Raw genomic sequence first — 18,699 nt, 5'->3', positions numbered from 1 at the left:
AGCCGCCTCCTGACCCAATTAGTGAGGCAGATGGATCCCGCGTTCTGGCATTAGGCGCCCTCCTCAGCAAGCAAACAAGGATGAGAAATTCACAAGGGAAAATAAAAACAATCAAGATAGTGCAGCAGATGCACTTACCCGGATACCAGGGGGAGCTACTTCGGGGCCCTCCGGGTGGTGGCCGTCTACGCGGCCTCGTGGCGCTTGGTCGCAACCGCCTTCTTTGCTTTCTTGGGCGGCTTGCTACTGAACATCCCCTCGGCGCAACGCTTGGGAGCGCCGGGTGCAGCGGTCGGTGCTCCGCTAGCTAGCTGCGACGTGTAAGGGCCGGCTCCCGTCCTCACGACACCTTTAGGGTGGCGCTGCCCCTTGTTGTCTCCATCAACATCCGACCAGGACCGGACATCGCTGTCTCCTCCTGCGCCGCCTCCTGCGGCTCCGCCTGCTCCAATGCTGCCTGCCCCAGTGGCATCGTCCTCGCCTCCATCCTCTAACGCCGCTGCCCCTAGCTCGGGGTCGCCCACGCCGCTCTCCTCGCGGTCCGGCATCCATTGGTGGCCCGGAGCAGGCGCGTTTACTACTCCCTGGCAAGGAAAGTGCTGCCCCGCGTCTGGGTGGGCAGGTCGGATGAAAAGCAATGCATGGGCGAAGAAGGGGGAGCAGATACTCACCAGCGGCGGCGGGTTAGTGATGACCCACAAGTATAGGGGATCTATCGTATTCCTTTTGATAAGTAAGAGTGTCGAACCCAACGAGGAGCAGAAGGAAATGATAAGCGGTTTTCAGCAAGGTATTCTCTGCAAGTACTGAAATAAGTGGTAACAGATAGTTTTGTGATGAGATAATTTGTAACGAGCAACAAGTAACAAAAGTAAATAAAGTGCAGCAAGGTGGCCCAATCCTTTTTGTAGCAAAGGACAACCCTGGACAAACTCTTATATAAGGAAAAGCGCTCCTGAGGACACATAAACTTTATTCTACTAGATCAAAATACTACTAATAGGATCGAACTAAGGAAAACAGCAAAGATAGGAGTTGTGATTGTGATACGATACCGGGGCACCTCCCCCAAGCTTGGCAGTTGCCAAGGGGAGTGCCCATACCCATGCGATTATATCTCCTTGGTTGGTGAAGAAGGTGGAGGTGTTGTTGATGATGCGGGCTTGTCATCCATCTTCCAAGGCATAGGTTCACCATCATAGAAGGATGATCGAGTCTCTGGAATCCTCGAATCTGCAGCCAAACTCATTCTTTTGAATCTATATTCATACTCACAGTTTTGGTTTTGCATGTCATAGATTTGGGCTTGGAGGTGCTCGATCTTCTCATGTAGCTTGAAGATGGCCTCCTCGGTGTTCTTGGCATCCGGCTTGTAGTTGTTAGTGAACTCCGCGAGCATCGTGTGGCTAGCGTTGATTCCACGCTCCACCATCCCCTGGCACTTGAAAACATGTTGCTCCATTGCTTCGAGCCTCGTCTCCACGCTTCCGGTTCCCTTTGGTCCCTCAGCATCGCGGATGTGCAGCAACCCATCACGCATCTCAATGGTTTGAGGGTGTCGCAGCACCTCCGCGAGGTAAGGGTTGATGACCTTCTCGAAGAACTTGTCCATGGAAGCACTTGGGGACGTCATGATAATCTAGATCTGTCAGAAAAACATCTCGAAACAAAAACAGGAGATTTTTGCATGATACGGGAGTCAAAACCCCCAGGAGATTATATAATGAATTTTTACCGACCAAAATATGTATCGTGCAAGAAAACGGAGTCCGGAAGGCACACGAGGTGCTCATGAGGTAGGGGGCGCACCCAGGGGGTAGGGCGCGCCCTCCACCCTCGTGGGGCCCTTGTGTCCTTCCTGGGCTGCTACTTAATTTTCTATTTTTCTAAATATTCCAAAATGGAGAAATATTGCCTTAGAAATTATTATGGAGTCGGTTTACTTACCGTACCACATACCTATTCCTTTTCGGAGTCTGAAACATTCTGGAAAGTCTCCCTTATGTATTCCTCCGGGGTTACGGTTTCAATAATATTGGTTTCAACATTTATGGGATTACCTGAGATATAATGTTTGATTCTTTGACCGTTTACCACCTTCGGATTTGTGCTTTCGAAGTTGTTGATTTTTATGGCACTGGAATGATAGACCTCTTCGATAACATAGGGGCCTTCCCATTTAGAGAGAAGTTTACCTGCAAAAAATCTTAAACGAGAGTTGTATAGCAATACATAATCACCTACATTAAACTCACGCTTTTGTATCCTTTTGTCATGCCATCTTTTAACCTTTTCTTTAAACAACTTGGCATTTTCATAAGCTTGGGTTCTCCATTCATCAAGTGGGTTAATATCAAATAACCTCTTCTCACCGGCAAGTTTAAAATCATAATTTAGTTCTTTAATAGCCCAATAAGCCTTGTGTTCTAGTTCGAGAGGTAAGTGACATGCTTTTCCATAGACCATTTTATATGGAGACATACCCATAGGATTTTTATATGCAGTTTTATAGGCCCATAATGCATCATCAAGTTTCTTGGACCAATTCTTTCTAGACCTATTGTCAGTCTTTTGCAAAATTAATTTGAGTTCTCTATTACTCAATTCTACTTGACCACTAGATTGTGGGTGATATGGAGATGCAATTCTATGATTGACGTCATATTTAGCAAGCATTTTACGGAAAGCACCATGAATAAAATGTGAACCACCATCAGTCATTAAATATCTAGGGACTCCAAACCTCAGAAAAATAACTTCTTTAAGCATTTTAATAGAAGTGTTATGATCAGCACTACTAGTTGGAATAGCTTCTACCCACTTAGTAACGTAATCAACAGCGACTAAAATATGTGTATATCCATTAGAGGCAGGAAAAGGTCCCATATAATCAAAGCCCCAAACATTAAACGGTTCAATAACAAGTGAATAATTCATAGGCATTTCTTGACGTCTACTAATATTACCAATTCTTTGACATTCATCACAAGATAGGACAAACTTAAGGGCATCCTTGAAGAGAGTAGGCCAACAAAACCGGATTGCAATACTTTATGTGCAGTTCTATCTCCCGCATGGTGTCCTCCATAAGTTTCGGAGTGGCACTTGCATAGGATCTGTTCCTGTTCATGCTTAGGTACACAACGTCTAATAAGACCATCTACTCCTTCTTTATAAAGATGTGGGTCATCCCAAAAGTAATGTCTCAAATCATAGAAGAACTTTTTATTTTGTTGGTATGTGAAGCTAGGTGGTATAAATTTAGCAACTATGTAATTAGCATAATCAGCATACCAAGGGGTACTACGAGAAGTACTTATGACATTTAATTGTTCATCAGGAAAGCTATCATCAATAGGTAGTGGGTCATCAAGAACATTCCCTAACCTATATAAGTTGTCTGCAACGGGGTTCTCGGCTCCTTTTCTATCAACAGTATGCAAATCAAATTCTTGTAGCAAGAGAACCCATCTAATAAGTCTAGGTTTAGCATCTTTCTTATCCATAAGATATTTAATAGCAGCATGATTAGTGTGGATAGTTACTTTAGAATCAACAATATAAGGTCTGAACTTATCACAAGCAAATACAACTGCTAAAAGTTCTTTTTCAGTAGTAGTATAATTTCTTTGAGCATTGTCTAGGGTCTTACTAGCATAATGGATAACATTTAATTTCTTATCAACTCTTTGCCCTAAAACAGCACCTCCAGCATAATCGCTAGCATCACACATAATTTCAAAGGGTAAATTCCAATCAGGTGGCTGAACAATAGGTGCAGAGACTAATGCTTTCTTAAGTATTTCAAATGCTTCTACACAATCATCATCAAAGACAAATGGTATATCTTTTTGTAATAAATTAGTCAGAGGCCGAGAAATTTTTGAGAAGTCCTTAATCAACCTCCTATAAAATTCGGCGTGACCAAGGATACTTCTTATACCTTTGATGTCCTTGGGACATGGCATCCTTTCAATAGCATAAACCTTGGCTTTATCAACTTCAATACCTCTTTCAGAAACTTTATGCCCCAAGACAATACCCTCATTAACCATAAAGTGGCACTTTTCCCAATTCAAGACAAGATTAGTTTCTTCACATCTCTGCAAAACTCGATCAAGATTGCTCAAGCAATCATCAAAAGAAGATCCATAGACAGAAAAGTCATCCATGAAAACCTCACAAATCTTTTCACAAAAGTCAGAGAATATAGCCATCATGCATCTTTGAAAGGTAGCAGGTGCATTACATAAACCAAAAGGCATACGTCTATAAGCAAAAGTACCAAAAGGGCATGTAAAAGTAGTCTTTTATTGATCTTTAGCTGACACAGGTATTTGAGAGAAACCAGAATAACCATCTAGAAAGCAGTAATGTGTATGTTTGCAAAATATTTCTAGCATTTGATCGATAGAAGGTAACGGGTAATGATCTTTCTTAGTAGCCTTATTTAATTTGTGGAAATCAATTACCATCCTGTAACCTGTAATAATTCTTTGTGGAATCAATTCATCTTTATCATTAGGAGCAACAGTAATACCTCCCTTCTTAGGGACACAATGAACATGACTTACCCACTGACTATCAGCAACGGGATAAATTATACCCGCCTCCAGAAGCTTTAGTATTTATTTTCTTACCACTTCTTTCATTTTAGGATTCAGACGTCGTTGAGGATCATGAACTGGTCTGGCATCTTCTTCCAAATTTATTTTATGTTGACATAGAGTGGGACTAATGCCCTTAAGATCGTCAAGAGTATATCCAATAGCAACACGGTGCTTCTTTAGAGTTTTCAATAATCTTTCTTCTTCATGCTCTGAAAGGTTAGCACTAATAATAACAAGATATATCTTTTTTTCATCAAGATAAGCATATTTAAGATTATTAGGCAACGGTTTAAGCTCAAACACGGGATCACCCTTAGGTGGAGGAGGATCCCCTAGGATTTCAACAGGCAAATTCTGTTTTAGCATAGGTTCCTGTTTAAATAGTACTTCATCTATTTCCCTTCTTTCATTCATAAACATATCATTCTCATGGTCTAGCAAATATTGTTTTAAAGGATCATTAGGAGGTATGGCAATAGAATCAAGACCAATAATTTCATCCTTACTAGGCAATTCTTCTTCACGATGTTGTTTACTAAATTTAGAGAAATTAAATTCATGAGTCATATCATCCAAGCCAATAGTAACATCATTCTTTTCGCAGTCTATCTTAGCATTAACAGTGTTCAAGAAGGGTCTACCAAATATAATGGGACAAAAGCTATCTTGTGGGGAACTAAGAACAAGAAAATCAGCAGGATATTTAGTTTTCCCGCACAAGACTTCAACATCTCTAAAAATTCTCACTGTTGAAATAGTATCTCTATTAGGAAGTTTAATTGTGACATCAATATTTTCTAACTCAGCAGGTGCAATTTCATGCTTGACTTCTTCATACAAGTCATAAGGTATAACACTAGCACTAGCACCCATATCACATAAGCCATGATAAAAAAATTCTCCTATTTTAACAGAAATAACAGGCACGCCTCCCACAGGTCTATGTTTATCTTTAGCACAAGGTTTAGTAATTCTAGCAGTTTCACCGCAGAACTGAATAACATGCCCATCAATATTATCAGACAAGATATCTTTAGCAATAGCAATATTAGGTTCTACTTTAACTTGCTCAGGAGGTGTATATGTTTTAATATTGCTTTTACGAACCACAGTTGAAGCTTTAGCATGATCCTTTATCCTAGCAGGGAAAGGTGGTTTCTCAACATAACAAGTAGGAACAATAGGATCATTATAAGTGACAGTCTTTTCTTCAACTTTAATAGGTGCAGCTACTTTTACTTCTATGGGGGGTGATATTTAAACCACTTCTCCTTAGGGAGATCAACATAAGTAGCAAAAGATTCACATAAAGAAGCTACTTTCTCAGAATCAAGTCCACATTTAGTGCTAAACTTACAGAAAATATTGGTATTGTTGGGGATATTACTATCAGTTGAGACCCGCCCAGGAGGGGCCAGGTCAGCTTCAATGGCGGGTTACGCAAGAAGCCCAATAAACATTCAAGACTGTAGTTCATGAAGTCTTATAGAAGGCCCAAAAGCCTAGGGCCGGCTTAAGGCCCGATAATATAAGTAAACCGCCGTATATAAGGAAAGACTTTCAAATAAAGGCATGTAAAGGAAGTCACCGAGCCGGACACGATTATAAGCCGGTCGGGACTCTATAGGCCAGCGGGCGTGAACCCATGTATATAAGGGGACGGCCCGGTGGTGGCTTAGGGCAAGAAACAACCAAGTCGATAACCAAGTCGGCGAGTTGAGCCTCTTGGAGATCGAAACCTTAGCAATACCAATCCCAACTAGACATAGGCTTTTACCTTCATCGTCAGGGGCTGAACTAGTATAAAAACTCTCTCGTGTCCTTTGTCCCGATTAACCCCTTTAAGCTTCCTTGTGCGATGGCCCTACGACTAAGTCCTTGCTCTAGGACATCTGCCGTGACAATTCCACGACAGTTGGCGCCCACCGTGGGGCCAGCGCACGGTGGATTTGAGTTCTTGAAGGGCAACTTCAAAGGGCTCAAGGGATACACTGTGGCCGGATGACCAAGAGTCGTCGCGGCAAACTCTACATCGACGACGAAGGCTGGGGCCCCGAGGCCGGCTTGATCGAGTACGGGTACCGGGTCCCCTTCGGCGGAATTCATGTCTTCATCGGCCGGATTGGCAAGACAGGCCCTCAGCCGGACGTCCACACCGACCTCATCGAAACGGCTCAGCGCGCCGGGTCCGCTCGTGTTCAATATGTTGTGAAGCATGCTTTCGTAGGCTGCATCCATGGCGGTGAATACTCCAAAGGATCGATGGAAGGCGGGGAGACGGCCATCTGCTCCGATACTGCATCATCAACGGGTGAGACGGACTCGTTGTACCAACTACAAGACGGCGTGCTCGGGGGCTGTTCTGATGGCAGCAGTATTCCGGATCCCCTTGAGTAGCTGAATTGGGCCAGAGTCTTCATGGCAGGGACGCAGCCCAGGCAGAACTCCACCGCAGCGACAGCAGCAGCCACCGGGTCGGCAGCTGCCGGGTCAGGAGACCCCGCGCGCCCCCCAGCTCAGGTTCTAATGGACCTCATGGATAAACTGACGGCTCTGTTAACTGCTGTGGTAGAACCGGCGGATAAAGCCTAGCACAATGCAGAAGTGGCACGCGTGTAGGAGGAGATGGTGCAAGCAAAGGAAACTCTAGCCGCGGAGGAAACCCGGATGGCAGCAGAACGAGCAGCTCTGGATGCTCGTGCCCAGCAGCTTCAAGCAGAAACTTTCCGGCTCTCGGTGGATCTTAATGCATCGAACGAGGTCATGAGGAGGAGGCATCAGAAAACTCAGTCGCGTCTGCCTCTAACGCTGGATCCGAGGAACCTATTCCATACGCCCGGGGCTGGGGGGAGCAACCCGCCGGAAGCAAACCGGGTCACGACACCTAGTGCACCGGTTCAGCCATGGACCATGGAGCCACCTCGCCTAAATACAGCTCCTCCTCGTTATGTAGCAACACCTCCGGGTCACTTCTCCAACCCCATGGAAAACCTCATCGCAGCGTCGGCTCATTTGGCAGCTCTCCCAATGGAAGGCGACTCGCCAGCAGCCATTGAAACCCGGAGGGTAAGAGAACTACTTCAGACAGCTTTGGCCCAGCAGGATGCATTCTCCTACAGTCGATACAGGATTCATTCAACCCCTCACCCAAGCTGGAGACCTAGCTACAGTAGGCGCATGGAGTCCGCAGAAATGTCAAGTAACGCTCAACGCCACAACCAGCCAAATAGGCATGAGCCGGGGCGGGCTGGAGCCCTTAACTTAGCGGATCAGGAGAGGATTCGTCAAGAGGCGGAACGGGCGGCTCAGATAGCACCGGAGCAGGCGGCTCCCCAAACCTTTCCAGCTTATCCAGCAACTCGATTGAGGCAGGAGTGGCTACAAGAACCGGAGGCGTACCTTACCTGGTCCCAGCCATACGCAATGAGCGGTTACCCAAGGATTTCAAGGGGCCTCGTAAGGTGCCTAATTACACGGCTGACTTACAGCCGGGGGCTTGTATTGAGAGTTATGAGATGGCTATGGAGCTGTTGGAAGTTAGCGATGTTGCAATGGCCAAGTACTTTACCATGATGTTGGATGGAACGGCTCGAACCTGGTAGAAAGGATTGCCACCCAATTCTATCGGTTCATGGGCAGAGTTAAAGGCACGGTTCATCCAGAACTTTAAGGATACATGTAAGAAGCCAATGTCGATTGTGGACCTAACCAATTGCAAGCAAGAGGATGGAGAATCTACAACCCATTGGGTGTGCCGGGTCAAGGAGATAATACATTCATCTGATAAGATGGATGCCGGCTTAGCAGTTTTGATGTTGGAGAAAAATTGCCGTTTTGAACCTCTGAAGTAGAAGTTGGGGCGGCTTAAACATGAATGTAATGACATGGGAACGTTGATGGCGGCTCTTGTCAAGTACGCTGATTCTGATACCACTAAAGACCCGGTGTCTGATGAAGAAAATGCAACGAAGGGAAAGAAGAACGGCAATGGCAAGGGTCACCAGCATAACCCGGCGAATCAGCGGCAACGGTAATGGTAAGGCTGATGAGTTTGTTGCTAACACTAATGCGCAGGGTGGTAATCAGCGACGCAAGGGCAGACAACCCCCTCGATCAGGCGGGTCAGGCCCCACCCTTGAGCAGTTGTTGAATGAACCTTGTCCAAACCACGGCACCCAGGAGAAGCCAACCACCCACTTGTGGAAGGACTGCACGATCATGAAGGCATTTAAAAATTCAAATCCATTTGATGGGGGTCACAGCCCAGGTGGCGGCTCAGGAGGAGGAAGCTTTCAGGGCCCGGGCGCCAGTTCAAGCGGAGGAGGTTTTCACGGTCAGGCTTATCCTGGTCACCAAGGAGGATATAATCAGCAACACAGCCAAGGAAATCAGCAGCAGCAGCAATCCGGCTATCAAAGCAACCCGAAGCAGTTGAGTAGCGGACAGTATCATGTCTTTACTACCAGTTTATGCAAGAGGGACAAGAAACTCCATAAGAGGGCCGTCCATGCCATTGAGTCGGCAATTCCACGTTATTTACGTTGGTCAGAGCAGCCTATTGTGTGGAGTCAAGAGGACCACCTGCCCCGGGTTGATAATCCGGGTCACTTGGCTTTGGTGGTGGCACCTCAAGTTGGTGGGTACAAGTTTACTAAGGTACTCATGGATGGAGGCAGCAGCATCAACATCCTTTACTATGAGACGTTCCGCCGGATGGGATTGACGGATAAAAATCACAAACAATCCAACACTGTTTTTCATGGTGTGGTACCTGGTAAGTCGGCATACCCAGTTGGTAAGATCGAGCTGGAAGTAGCCTTTGGGGATGAGTATGACTCCAGAGCAGAAAAATTAACCTTTGAAGTGGTTAAGATCAAAAGCCCATATCATGCTCTGTTTGGGCGGCCGGCTTATGCCAAGTTCATGGCTTGGCCGTGTTACGTATATTTACAACTCAAGATGTCGGGTCACAAGGGCACCATTACAGTCCATGGGAGTCGGAAGATAGCCTTGGAATGTGAAGAGGGGGATGCTACCTATGCTGAATCTGTTTGTGCAACAGAGGAGTTGAAATTCTACAAGGATCATGTTGACCCAGCGGACATGACGTCATTAAAGAAACCAACAACAGAGCATGAGCCGGAGTTAAAATTCAAATCAGCTGATGACACCAAGATGGTTGACTTTGTGCCTAGCGATTCATCCAAACAGTTCATCATCAGCGCAAACTTGGATCCGAAATAGGAAAGCGCACTCATCGAGTTCATCCGTGAGAACGGGGACATCTTTGCATGGAAACCTTCAGACATGCCGGGTGTCCCGAGGGAACTCGCTGAGAACACTCTTAACATCGATCCAAAGTTCAAGCCTGTCAAACAGTTTCTCCAGCGGTTCAATGAAGAAAGGCGTAAGGCCATCGGAGAAGAGGTGGCCCGGCTCTTGGCGGCCGGGTTCATTGTGGAGGTCTTTCACCCAGAATGGTTAGCTAACCCGGTGCTTGTACTCAAGAAGAATGGCACCTGGCGTATGTGTGTGGATTACACAGATTTGAACAAGGCTTGTCCGGCTGATCCTTTTGCTCTTCCCCGTATTGATCAGATCACACTACTAGGGAAAACCTTATACACAGAAGTTTATCAGTAGCGCGGTTTAAAAATGGGCGCTACTGCTAATTAGTAGTAGCGAGGGGTATAAAAACCGCGCTACTACTAAGTTGATAGTAGTAGCGAGGGGTATAAACCCGCGCTGCTACTAAATGGTCTCCAACAATGCTCCCAGGATAGGCCATAGTAGTAGCGAGGGGTATAAAACGGGCGCTACTACTAAGTAAGTAGTAATAGCGCAGGTAAGACCCCCATGCTACTACTAAGCGTGTCCACCCCGGTCCGATGCACACTCCCACCCCACCACCACCTCCCACCCCACCAACCGTCCCACACCACCCATCCCCCGTCTGTCTCAAAAAAAACGCAGCCCGATCCAGATCCCCAACCTCCTCTCCTGTCCCAACCCACTCGCCGTCGGCCTCCCTTCCACCTCCTCTCCTCCGTTCGTCCGCCCCCATGCCCCCCGCCGCGTGCGCCACGCCGGCGGCCACGCGCCCGCCGCTCTTCGTCTCGCGCCGCTGCCCGCCCCCGCCCCAGCCCTGGTGCCGGCAACGAAGCCGTCCCGCCCACCAGGTCCGGGATCCCGCCGCGGTACGACCTCGATGCCAAGTGGGACGCCTGCCTCGACCTCTCCATCTGCCGCGTCGCCTACTCCTCCCTCGTCGGCGCCTTCGGAGGCCTCATCCTCTTCCGTAAGCCCCCAACCCCCTCCACCTCACCTCTCCATTCCCCTCGCTACATCACGAGATCTGTTCGCCGCGCCTCCGTGGGTATCTCATGATCTAGGGTTGCGCGAAAATAATGCTCGTGTTCCATCTTGATTGGCCTAATCTGATGAGGGATTCCCTAGCTGCATAGGTAGGGCGCACTCCTCCAGGCAAAAACATTTGGGAACGTTACTAATGCGCATGCCCTGCTTTAGGGTGCCGTAGATTGATTGTTTCCTACGCGATTGGAGCCCCAAATTTGCGTCGAGTGCTCTGAGATTCCGATGATTGTAAGCAAAAAATCGCTTCCGTTTTATTTCCTGTATGTTTGTATTCTGCAGAGGACAGAGTCTCATTTCAATTGATTCGTCAGCCAGTGTATGAATAGCAGGACGTGCTTGAATTGGGCTAGGCTATGTGATGGCTTTGACTGTTAGCCAGGGAAACTTTTGTTTGTGATTTTATTGGTGTGAAAATACTTTCCTGGTGTTAGTCATGCTCTCGGAATGGTTATGGTGAATCATGGTTCTAAAAATAATTCAGTCTTACCATCATTTCCTCGTGTCTGGTATTTTTTTAGAGAAATAACAACGCTTTGTCTGATTGGGATTGTGGTATTCAAGAAAAATGCATGAATAATTGCTAGGCAAACTGCTTACACCATATAGGCTGCAGTATGTGGAGTCCTAAGTTAGTTTCATTCTCGAACTTTAGGGGCTTGTCCATTGATGTCTATGTGATGCTTGTTATCAGCTAATCTCAAACTGTTTCCCTGTATCCTATTATGTTGAATAACTTGGAGTCCTTTTATTTGTATCCAGAATGAGTTTGATTTCACAAGTTCTATAAAGTAAGCAATGCAACTTGTTACTGTGTATCTGATGTTGGTAAGGGAACTATTAAAAAAGTTATTTGGCTATGTAAATTGTCTATTGTCCACCCGATAATCCATAATTATTAGTTTGCCTAGCAATTATTCATGCATTTTTCTTGAATGTTCTCAAATTTTATAATCTTATTTACTTGTTAATTATTCAGAGTTGGCATATGCCGAAAGAAACACTTTGAGAAGAACTCAAATTTACACTTCGTGAAGTAACTGTCACTAAATCTATGGTCTAATGCATGTTTGTGACTTGTGTTATTTTATACAGGTAGCCCAACAACCCGCTGGGCATCAGTTGCACTTGGAGCTGGTGTGGTGATAGGGGCTGCGTTCACCAAACTGGTCAACCCCTGAATGCTCATACATATTCAATGGTTCTCCTCCAAAGTGGGGAAAGGAAAGCATTTCTCTTCTCCCCTTACCCTCTATTCGTCTCCTTCCTCCGATTGCTTGATGCACCACAGCAAGTAATTATTTTTTCAGAGAGGAGAAGAGGAGAGGTCTTGCAATCCAACTTACCTGTATTCTTGAACAAATGAAGCACAATACTTTGCAACACCTCAAGTTTCAAACTGAATAAATTACGTTGGCCACCTGTATTTACAAAATTTACCTTGTATATGCATTGTGCTTGTCTTTCGTTAGTTAGCAACTCAACTCGACTCATGCTGGTGGCAAGATTTGAAATCACTCTAGTGCAGTTTGCATCTTTGTAACTGAACATGTTATAACATCAATATTAACAGTAAAAAAATGGACTTTGTATGTGTAGTATAAGCAAGTTCAAGTGATTTTGCGAATCTGCTTTCCTTTGGTTATGCCTAAGATTTCACAATCATTTTGTATTTAGTTTAGAAACTGAAAAATGAAGAGAGTTGCCTTTCCTTTTGTTATACATGCAGCCATGTGCTTGACGCCACCTGATGCGTGCGTTTTGTGCTCCTATCTGCTTATCAAGCAGAAATCTGCTGCTGTGATAGGAGGACGACGAGGCGAGTGGCTGCTCCGACCCTGCTACTGCCCACACGATAGAAGGTCCTCTCTCTCTCTCCCTCTCTCTCTCGTTTTTTATTCCTCTCTCCGATGAGAGTTTGGTGCAACCTACCTCATAGTTGTACCCTTGGTAGAGTGATTTGTTTGACATGTTGTTGATCTGAAGTAAAACCACATAATCATCCTCTTCCTTTTTTTAAACAAACCAGTCTTGTCATTGTTTCCCCGTGTATGGTAATTTGAAGAAAGAACAACGCTATTCCTGTCTGGGATTATGGTCTGTTGGGGACTTGAACACTGCTCTGTTCTTCAAAATTACAGCGTGTTTGCTCCTAGTGCTCAATCATATTCTGTCCTAGATCGTTATCCACCTAGGCCGTTGATCTGCATAATGCAGACTTTCATTGTAATATGTAAGATGCGTATGATATGTATCGAATATGATCGATCGTAACCTTACTGACTTACTGATTCCTGATTTCTATCTTGATGCTTTTTGTTCCAAGTGTTAAGCAGGAATTGATAGGGGTGTCATATGATTTTGTTTAATCTTTGCTAATGTGAATTGTGAAATGTTGGTTAAACTTAATATGATCATCACCAAACTCTCTACCTCGGTTCTGTTTTAGTAGTGACGCAAACTGCTTACAGCATATAGGCTGCAGTATGTGGAGTCCTAAGTCCAAAAAAGAGGTCTGGACACGTTTATTATTATAGTTATTACTTGGTAAATTTAGTAAGAACAAGTAAGAACTAGTAAGAGTTAAATCAACTGTGTGGGCAGCATTAACATAGGTGCTCCTGTGTCGTGCTGCTACGTACTTGGTAGTTCGACCTTCTCCACCGATTAGTGAGCTCCGCCACCGAACGTAGCTCCTGTGCTGTGTTGCTATTCTAGCCATAGGTTTTCTCTCAATTTACGCACTTTTCCGTTGAGTGCCTTTGTTTTAAACTATGAGATATGCCTATGTTTAATTCTGAAATCTCAATGCAATTTTATGTTGTTGCAAAAGGTAATTTTGGGAAAATTTCCATTGCTGCAGGATAATGAGATGTTGAAGCGGCAGACGGAATCCATGACACCGAAGTGCAATTGCGGCAGATTATCTCTATTTTTCCTTTTCATTTTTCTTATTATTCGAGTGAGAACAGGTAGAATGAGGAACTGTGTGATAGTAGATACAAAGAAACTTATGTTTGCAATTGTTAATGACATACATACTTGCATGTTCTTTGTAGTGGTCAATCATGAGTACTAATGCATAATGATGGGGTTTTGGCTCATTTATTGGCTTCGGTGTCCAGTTAACCATGAAATAGGACCCATGTCAATTATGTATGCTCTTACTGGATGTGTTCTAATGCTGGTGTAATAATGTGTACTGGTTTATTTTTTTTAATTTCTAATAAGTTAGTAGTGGCGTGGGGAGGAAACTGAGCGCTACTAGTATAAATGATACTAGTAGCGTTGGTTGTTAACCCACGCTACTGCTATTTCATTAGTAGTAGCGCGTGTACGTAATAGCAGTAGCGTGGGTGGCACACGCTACTACTAACAAAGTTAGTAGTAGCGCGGGTTTAACCCACGCTACTACTAACTATTAGCTGTAGCGCCTTATTGGTAGCGCGGGTGCCCGCGCTGCTCATAGGCCTAAAACCCGCGCTGCTGCTAGGCTTTTCCCTAGTAGTGTCATTGATGCTACGGCGGGTTGTGCACGGTTGAGTTTCTTGGATGCTTACTCCGGTTATCATCAGATTAAGATGGCAGTCAAGGATCAAGGGAAGACAGCTTTTATAACCCCTTTTGGGGCTTTCTGCTATGTGTCTATGCCCTTTGGGCTTAAGAGTGCCCAGGCGACTTACCAGTGGTGTGTGCAGAATTGTCTTCACAATCAAATTGGGCGCAATGTTCATGCCTATGTGGATGATATAGTGGTGAAGTCCAGGGAAGAGGAAACCTTGGTCACAGACCTGAAAGAGACTTTTGATAATCTTCGGGTTTATAAGATGATGCTTAACCGGCTAAGTGTGTTTTTGGAGTGCTAGCCGGCAAGCTCTTGGGTTTTCTGGTGTCTAACCGAGGTATTGAAGCTAACCCGGACAAAATCAAGGCAATCACATCTCTAGCCAAACCAACCTGCGTCAATGATGTTCAATGACTGGCGGGGTCGTGTGGCTGCTTTGATCCGGTTCATAAGCCGGTTAGGGGAAAAGGCGATGCCTCTGTATCAATTGATGAAGAAAATGGATGTTTTTGTTTGGAGTGATGCTGCGAACGCTACTTTTGAGGATCTGAAGGCACAACTGGCTGAGCCGCCGGTCATAGCCGCTCCAATTGAGAAGGAGCCGCTATTGTTATATGTGGCTGCCAATTCACGGGCCGTTAGCATGGCTATAGTGGTAGAGCGCAAGGAGGCTGGTAAAGAGCATCCGGTTCAGTGGCCGGTTTGTTATGTTAGTGAAGTGCTAATTGACTCGAAGCAACGATATCCACATTGGTGGAAGCTTGTTTATGGGGTATTCATGGCAAGCTGGAAGCTTAAGCATTACTTTCAGGGACATCCAATCACTGTGGTTAGCTCTGCTCCTTTGGGAGACATTATTCAAAACAGAGAAGCCACAGGGCGAGTTGCCAAGTGGGCAATTGAGCTTGGGTCTCATGGGTTGAAGTATGTTCCACGTACTGCGATTAAATCTCAAGCCCTGGTTGACTTCATCAATGACTGGACAGAGATGCAGATGCCAGAAGAGAAGCCGGACAACACATATTGGACTATTCATTTTGATGGGTCTAGGCAATTGTAAGGCTCGGGGGCTGGAGTTGTATTAACTTCCCCACAAGGTGATAAATTTTGTTATGTGTTACGGTTGATGTTTCCATGCACTAACAATGCAACAGAGTATGAAGCATTGCTCCATGGTCTTTGAGTGGCAAAGGAGATGAGCTTGAGCCGGGTCAGATGTCTTGGTGATTCAGATCTAGTGGCTCAACAGGTATCTGGCAAGTGGGATTCCAAAGACTCTCTCATGGCGTCTTATCGCCGGGAGGTCGATGCTGTTGCAGGATATTTTAAAGGTTATCAGGTGGAACACATTGACCGTCGGAAAAACGAAGCAGCTGATGCTTTGAGCCGGCTGGGGTCTCAACGTAAGCCGGTACCACCCAACACCTTTTTAGATGTTTTGCATAACCCCTCTGTCAAGTTGCCCACAGAAGAAGATTTAGCTGTTCCGACCCGGAGGCGCAGTTGGTGGCGGCTCTTCACGTCATCCCAGATTGGACAGTGTCGTTATTGGCTTACATGACCCGGGGAGAGTTACCAGCGGATGAGACCCTGGCTCGACAGATAACCCGGTGGTCTAAGTCCATGACGATTTCTGATGGAGAGTTGTTTCATCGCAGTGTTTCCGGAGCATTTCAACGGTGTGTTTCCCCCGAAGAAGGCCAAGAAATCCTTCATGAGATCCATGAAGGCGATTGTGGTCATCACGCCGGGTCAAAATCTTTAGTGGCCAAGGCATTTCGTCACGGGTTTTACTGGTTGACGGCTCACGCTGATGCAGAAGATCTGGTTAGTAGATGTGATGGATGTCAGAAATTTGCACGACGAGCGCATGTGCCGGCTCAAGAGCTCCGGATGATTCCAATCACTTGGCCATTTGCGGTCTGGGGGCTTGACATGGTGGGACCTTTCAAAAGATCTAAAGATAAAAAGACACATCTCTTGGTGGTTGTTGATAAGTTCACCAAGTGGGTTGAGGCGGAGCCTGTGAGTAAGTGTGATGCAGCCACGACGGTTCAGTTCATGAAAAAAGTAATCTTCCGTTTTGGTTTTCCACACAGTATCATCACAGACAATGGCACTAATCTATCCCAAGGGGCTATGGAAGAATTTTGTCAGCGAGAGCACATCCGGCTTGATGTTTCTTCCGTAGCTCATCCTCAATCCAATGGTCAAGCAAAGAGAGCCAATCAAGAAATTTTGAAGGGCCTAAAACCCCGGCTTATGGTTCCTTTATAGCGAACGCCGGGTTGTTGGGTAGAGGAGTTACCCTCAGTACTACGGAGCATCAACACTACGCCCAACAGGTCTACAGGTTACACACCCTTCTTCATGGTTTATGGAGCAGAAGTAGTGTTGCCTAGTGACATCCGTCATGACTAGCCCCGTGTGGCGGCTTATGTTGAAGCTAACATTGAAAAAGCCAGACAGGATGCGCTTGACTTGTTAGACGAAGAAAGAGACTTAGCAGCGGCGCGGTCAGCAATTTATCAATAGGACCTGCATCGTTATCACAGCCGCCGGGTTAAATCCAGGACTTTTCAGGAAGGCGACTTGGTGCTCCGGCTCGTCCAGGATCTTCAGACGCACACAAGTTATCCCCACCTTGGGAAGGGCCCTTTGTGGTCAGTAAGACCTTAAACAACAGGTCATATTACCTCATTGATGTTCGAGAGCACAAAGACTCACGTAAGTCGGAGGAAGAGACCCGTCGGCCGTGGAACATCGCTCAACTTCGTCCATACTACACCTGAGCTACCGGCTCTCATCATGTACATACGTTCACTTTGTATATACAATGATAAGCAATAAAGTAAGACCATCGGTCTCTTTTCTTTTCAAAGACTATGTATCTTTATTGTTATTTTTATTCACAAATGACTATTAAGGAGTTGATCATATTTGAATCAAGTTTAACCTTTCTAGTCCAGCTCATGATCGTATCCGAATCTAGCTGTAAATCATATGGTCACTTGGGGGCTTCCTGTTCAAACATAGGTCGTATTCGAACCAAAGAGAACATAGCTGTCGTAACCCTCTTGATCGGCTCAAGGCCAAACTCACTTGGGGGCTTCTTGATCGTATCCGGATCATAGCTTAACCCCTTTTGAGTCCGACTTGGATCATATTCAAATCAGGGTCGTTAAAAACCTCTCAAGGTCATTTGGGGGCTTCCTGTTCAAACATAGGTCGTATTCGAACCAAAGAGAACATAGTTGTTGGTACCCTCTTGGTCGGCGCAACGCCAAAGCCACTGGGGGCTATATGGTCGTATTCGAACCTTAGCTTAACCCCTTTGGTCCGGTTTACTGAGCGTATTCGAATCAGAAACCCCCAACATCTTGAATACGGAGTTAAAATTATGTTTATTATCTGTTGCTTCCCTTTGAGTTTTTGTTGTTTCAACATTACAAATAAGATAGCCTGTTTTCTTCGCCGGCTCAATTATTGGACAACACAGCCGCCCGGGTTATTCTAGCCAGTGGTTCAAGGGTACGAGCTACTAAGATATGATGATCATTAAGTATTCAAGGAGTATTAATTTTTCAGACATATTGAATTATTAATTCATCACCCGGGTTATTTAAACCGGCGATTTAAGGATCAACAAGGATAAGGTATGGTTTTTACTTATACGCGTTTACCTGTCGCGTTAACTCAAGAGTTAGTATTAAACCTTATCCTTTATTTATATTTGTCTTTGTTTTTTTCTTATTGAAGTAAATTTATGGGTTGTACATTATGTGTTTAAGCCTAGTTGGCTCTAAACCGCCTTGCTAGTCTTTTCCTTGTGTTCACAGGACAGAGTTCAACCATTGCAGAGACAAACATTAAACGATGCATACATTGACATCTGAACCACAGATTCACATAAGAAGTATTTTATGCACAACGGCATAAGCAAACATGCAGTGTTTTGACTAAAGTTATTACAAGGCATTATAATCCTAGGAAGATGATCATCATCCCTCTCTCGCCGGTTCACCACCTTCTGTTTGCTGGAAGTTGGATTTTGACCAATCAAAGCCGTTCATGGCGACAAATTCGGCTCCATCATCAATCAGGCCGACCGGGTCAATCTCCAGGGCAAAGGTATCTTCTCTCACAGGAGGG

The 18,699-nt window shown here is 45.3% G+C and overlaps 1 pseudogene; it reads left to right on the top strand.

Moving 5' to 3' along the window:
- The first annotated feature begins 10,498 nt into the window (after positions 1-10,498).
- LOC125554579 lies at positions 10,499-12,263 on the top strand (annotated as a pseudogene).
- The last annotated feature ends 6,436 nt before the right edge of the window (positions 12,264-18,699 follow it).

Source organism: Triticum urartu, chromosome 4 (assembly GCF_003073215.2).
Source record: "Triticum urartu cultivar G1812 chromosome 4, Tu2.1, whole genome shotgun sequence".
In the NCBI taxonomy this organism is placed as follows: Eukaryota; Viridiplantae; Streptophyta; class Magnoliopsida; order Poales; family Poaceae; genus Triticum; species Triticum urartu.
Note: the sequence above shows the minus strand (reverse complement) of the source record. Positions and strands in the feature narration are given on the sequence as shown.